Below are 6,271 nucleotides of genomic sequence, written 5' to 3'. Positions count from 1 at the left end.
TATCTCTAACCTACACCACAGCCCATGGCAACACCAGATCCTTAACCCACTGAGCAAGGCCAGGGATTGAACCCGAGTCCTCGTGGATCCTAGTTGGGTTCTTTACTGATGAGACACAATGGGAACTCCCGAAGTTTTCCTTTTTGTTCTAAGAAGCACAGTGCTAAATAAATGATGTTACAATTCTGAATCCTCTGGCTCTATATTTGGGAACACTTCAACATCCAGTGGAGCTAAATGTATATTTGGAGTTGAAGTTGGAAAAGATTGGTGAGGGGACTTAAAAAAAGGATAAACTCTTTTATCTGGGAGAGGCCCTTCCCTGACTTAGTGAACTTTGCTGATCTTTCTCTACCACCCTAGAGATGAAGCACCTCACCACTTTGACACATTTTAGAGGCCATTCAGGATTTTTGAAACTTCATATAATTTGCAATTGATCCAGATGTAAAGGTCAGGCAAAATCACTAAAATATTTCTTAGCAAAATAGTGCTAAGGGACACAGCTGATGAAATATAAGTGTAGAGTCAGGTAGAATACTTTCTTAAAGTGATTGGAATGTTGTAGAGGCAGATTAAGTAACAATGCCAGAACCTTTGCCTGGTGGATGGGTGGGTTGGGTTGTGACATTAAAAAGCCACTCTTTCTTTCTCTGGGAGTTCTGATTGTGGCTTATCTGGTTAAGAATCTGACATAGTGTCCGTGAGGATGCTGGTTCGATTCCTGGCCTTGCTCAGTGGGTTAGGGATTTGGCGTTGCCGTGAGCTGTGGTGTAGATCACAGGTATGGCTCAGATCTGATGTTGCTATGGCTGTGGCATAGTCCACAGCGGCAGCTCCAATTCGACCCCTAGTCTGGGAACTTCCATGTGCCACAGATGTGGCCTTTAAAAGCAAAAAAAAAAAAAAAAAGTGATTCTTTCTCAACCCATGTGTCCATCAACAGATGAATGAATAAAGAAAAATGGAATATTATTCAACCATAAAAGTAGAAAGTCCTGCCATTTTAGACAAAATGGATTGACTAGGGCAATATGCCAAGTGAAATAAGTTAGACAGGAAAGACAAATACTGAATGAAATCACTTATAAGTGGAATCTGAAAAAAATGGGACTCTTAGGTATTGGAATAGTGCTTGATAGGGGCTGAGTGTGGGGGAAATGGGAAGATGTTGGTTAAAGGGTACAAATTTCCAGTTATAAGGTGAAAAAGTTCTGGGGATCTACTGTACAGTGTAGTGACTATAGTGAACAATACTGTATTATTTGAAAGTTGCTTAGAGAGTAGATCTTAAATGTTTTTACCACACATATGAAAAAGGTAATAGTTTGTGGTGATGAATGTGTTAACTATCTTTATCGTGGGAATCATTTCATAATAGAGAAGTGTACTAAATCATCAAGCTGATCACAAACTTACATAAGGTATATGTCAATTATAGCTTAGTAAAGCTTAAAAAAAGCAAAAACCAAAAGTGACTCTGACAGATTTGTGGCCTTGCACCAAATTCACCCCTTTAAAAAAAATGCCAAAGAGGGTAGTTATAGTGGGTGATGTGTAAGCTTGTGTCTTTAGAAATTAATTTTGAAGATTATCATGTTACTTCTTCACAAAAAGGTAAGTTCATAACTAATTTGACAAAATTGATTGAGTGACTCAAGTAAGTGCCAGATGCTTCAGAGACCAGCTGATGGGTTATCATCTTCTAGGGAAACTCCATCCGATTCTAAAGTAGCCACTTAATAGCAAAACTGATCAATGTCTGCAGGTGTTCCTAAAAACTGTGGGAATATGGATGTCCCCAAATCCCATCCCTAATGTGATGAGTCTCTGGGACAATTTATAAAGGATAGTAAATGAAGAAATCTGATTTGTGCTATCAATCTAAGCAAGATGGAATCTTGTCTACCCATTGCAAACACTTGAAAAATTTTTCTCTGGTGTTGGAGAAAGTGCAGGGCACTGGGTTCAGCCAGACAAGAGTTGGGATTATAACCAATATCTAGCTGCATGCCCCTCACCTAGATGGATTCAAGCTGTTCAAGGCTCCAGGACAAAAATGTCAATGTAAGCAAACCTGCAAGTTCAGATTTCTGGAACTGGGGTGGAGATGGGGGAAAGACAAACAAGCTGTGTTCAACATTATAAATGGTAGGTAAATCAGTATAATTTTTTAGAGTTTTTTTAAGCAATCAATTTCTCTGGAATATTTCATGATAATGCCTGACTGACATTAATAAAAAAATGCAAAAAAAAACCCCCAAAAAATCCACCCAACGATACATTTGAGCCTTTGAGCTCATTTATCTTCCATTTTAGTGTTGTGGAAATAATTCAAATGTGAATGGACTACTACAATTTAAATAAGCATAATAAGAGGAATAAATTTCTGGTATTCTGAATGTTTCAGATTCTGTGCTGCCTGGTAGGCAATCAGTGGTTCTGTTCTCAGCATAGATTTATAGAGGGGGTGGGAGGTTATCAAATTCCCATGACTGAAGAGTCCAGAGAGGAAAAAAAGTAATTCATCTGCAGGGTAGGACTTCAGATACTTCAAATGGGTAATGCATGTAGCTAGATCATCTCTTAAAACAGACATTTTTACACTTTATTTTTATACTGTACTTCCCTATATATAGTTCTTCCCTCGTTTTCCAGAATCACTCACATTGCCCTCCTGAGACTTAAGATTGATTAATCCAGGGAATGAAGAAAACCCTGAAACAATGCTCAGGTTTTTTTTTTAACTTCCATACTAGACCTTTGGGAGTCCAGGCCAAGGAAAGAATCTGAACACAGAATTTGTGGAATTGCTATAGATTAAAAAGGTAATAGAAGGAACCCAGTTCTGTAGTCACCTATCCTGGGAAGAAAGAAGGAAAAGAAATTGGCCAGAGTTCTGCTGGAAGTATAAAGGGGAACAGAATGGGAAGGGCCAAGAAGAAGGATTTGGTCAGCAAAGAAGGAATTCTCAATATCATGTGAGGGGCTAGGACACTGACTGGAAGCCAGGTAATAAGCCCTAAATCTTCATCCCCATTTGGGGAAGCCCCACACTTTACATAGTAAAGAAGAAATGTTATCTGTCAGTACCATCAGTGTGGCCTTGTAGATGCTTCATTAATAGTTGCCTGACTCTCATCTACAGATTATCCAATGGAAGGACACACCCCTGTTGTGAAGTTTAGCTGAGGCTGTCCGAACAGCTGGAGCATAGCTGATTTATAAATTCCTAAGACAGGGAGTTCTTGCTGTGGCACAGTGGGTTTAGAATTATGGTTACTAAAGAGACAGGCTGTGGGGGAGGAATGGGCTGGGGGTTTAGGATGGAAATGCTATAAAATTGGGTTGTGATGATCGTTGCACAACTATAACTATAATAAAATTTATTGAGTTGAAATAATAAAAATAAAAGAATCCAACTGCAGTCACTTGGGTTGTTGCAGAGGCTCAAGTCTGATCCCCTGCCCAGAGCAGTGGGTTAAAGGATGGAGCACATAGGTTGTAGCTGCAGCTTGGATTCAATCCCTGGCCTGGGAATTTCCATATGCCATGGGAGCAGCCATTAAAACAAAACAAACCAAAAAAACTGAGACATTCAGAATGCTCAGAATAGATCCATATAGGGTGGATCCTCGATAATAAAAGGACCAGTAAAATATGCAAGGGAGAACCCAAACACAGCTTTTTAAAATGGGACCCATTACACCTCTGAGCTCATACAGACCATCCATGTCTTCCAAAGTCTCAAGGAAAGGGAAGCTGGGAATATCACTTTCTTGAAGGTGCTGGTTCATTCACATGACATTATTTATGAGGGGGCTACTTAAGTTATTGGGTTATGGGTATGTGTATGTAGGGAAGGATGGGGAGCAGGTTTGAAACTGTGTCTTAATAAATGCCAATTCTACAGTATCTCTTGAAATAATCTGAGTTAAGTGCATACTACCAAATGATCTCTCCTCCCATCTCCATGACTTGTTTCTTTATTGTTAAGGAGCTAAGCCTTATTTATTTCAGTTCCGTTGATGATACAGGGAATGTGTCAAACATTTTACTCTAAGATTCCTAAATTTCTAATTGAACCGTTTGCCAGGTGATGTTAGACCCTCTGGCTTTGGTCTAAATTCTTGAGGCAGGCTTCCAAATGGAAAAAGAGAGGATCTCTATTTATAACAGCCAAGGCATGGAACAACCTAAATGTCATAGATAAATGAATAAAGAAGATGTGGTACATATATACAATGGAACATTAATCAGCCATAAAAATGAATGAAACATTTGTAGCAACATGGATGGGCCTGGAGATTATCATACTAAGTGAAGTAAGTCAGAGAAAGACAATTATTGCATGATATCATTTGTACGTGGAACCTAAAAAAGTCATACAAATGAACTTATTTACAAAATAGAAACACACTCACAGACTTACAGACTTAGAAAACAAATTTATAGTTACCAAGGGGGAATGGGGGGATAAATTAAGAGGTTTGGATTAACATTTACATACTGCTATATATAAAATAGATTACCAACCAGGACCTACTCCATAGCACAAGGAACTATACTCAATATAGCTCTTGAAAATATAATACTGTAGTAACCTAAAAGGGAAAAGAATCTGAAAAAGAATATATATATATAAATTCATAAGAATATATATACACACACACATATATATATATACATATGAATCACTTTGCTGTACACCTGATACTAAGAAAACATTGTAAACCTTCAATTAAAAAAAAAAAGAATTCCAGGATTATTTTGGGGGGAAGAAAGAGAGGATCTCCTGCTCTTTTTGAACCTTTCAGGGAGCCGTGGAACCTGACCACAGAAGGTGTGCAGAAGGTGGTGATGCTGCTCATAATCCACACTGATTTCTGGAAGTCTTCAATATAAGTCATTGTTATTTGCTCCTGGCTGTTCCTCCCATCACAGCTTTTCATAAATCTCCCCTTGTTTCTTTGCTGGAGTTAGCTTTAAAGCCTTTCTTATCACCAGCAGCATATGAGGCTGTGGAGCTTGATGCATGAAGACCCTGACTAGACTGGCCAACTGGGGAAGAGGCCCTCTCTACTGAGCATGAAAACAGGGAAATAGGTCTGCTCACCCTGGAAGAGTCACTGAAGCCAGGGTGGGAAACCTCCCTCTCTGTTGCTAGCATGGACCACAGCATCACTCAGTTCTGTGGAGAGAGCTTCTCTGCAGGTTCAACCTCTACCCCCACCCACCCCCACCACTGGCAGCAGAGCTTACAACCTCTGGCACTTCCCAACATTTCCCTACAGAGGATAGTCACCACTACTCAAATGCCTTCTCCCCACCGTGAGACAAGATCATCCCTCAAATTCCCAGCTCCCCAGAAAGAAAGAGTGTCTTTCTAGACATATAAATGGAGGAGGCTTGGAAGGAACAAGTTCCACTATGTGATGCAGCTCATCACTTCCTCCTTCTTCACGTGGCTCCTGGGATAATATGCTTTTCCTGCTTTTCTCTACTTTTCTGGCCACACATTCTTAGTCTTCTTGGATAGACCCTTTTAATAATTCTGACCTCTGGATGTTGGGGACAGGGGTAGGTTCCAGGCCACAGGACAACTCCCATTAACTTAAACTCATTCTTAGCTTTAAGTATGTCTATACACTGATGATTCTCAAATTCAGTGTCTAATCCTCACCCCTTTCCTGGTCCCTGATCTCATATACCCAACTACCGGTATTGTGTATGCATAAAGATTCCAGCACAAGACAGAATATTCGACTTTCCCTCAAGAAACTTTCCTCCAATAGATTCATCTAAATAAAAGGTTTCAACATTTATACAGGGCTGAAGCCAAAAATCCTTGGGGTCATACTAAATTCTCCTTTGTCCTTCATCTCCACCCCCTGCCTTCCATATCCAGCCCAACAATTTCCTTGGCTTTTTTTTTTTTTTTTAATCCTTAAAGACATCCTGATTCTGACCACTTTTCCTTGTTTCCCCCCCATCACTCTAGTCTACATGAACTTCACCTCTCAGTTGATAGCTCAATAACGTTCTGGCTGCCCTATCTTCTTTCTTTTCCTAGAGTGATCCTGGATGTCATTCTCTTCCATACCTACTTTACTCCAGCCTTACTGGCCACCTTACTGCTCTTCAAGGTTGTTTGTACTTGCCCTTCTCTGCCTACAACACCCTTCTTTTGATGTGTCCCTGGAATTCCCCCCACTCCATTCAGCTGTCTTCTCCAAAGTCGTGTCCTCAGACCTTCCCTGATCACGTGACC

This window comes from Phacochoerus africanus, chromosome 8 (assembly GCF_016906955.1).
Source record: "Phacochoerus africanus isolate WHEZ1 chromosome 8, ROS_Pafr_v1, whole genome shotgun sequence".
Taxonomy (NCBI): domain Eukaryota; kingdom Metazoa; phylum Chordata; class Mammalia; order Artiodactyla; family Suidae; genus Phacochoerus; species Phacochoerus africanus.
The sequence above is the reverse complement of the archived record's forward strand: the minus strand, read 5'-3'. Positions refer to the sequence as shown.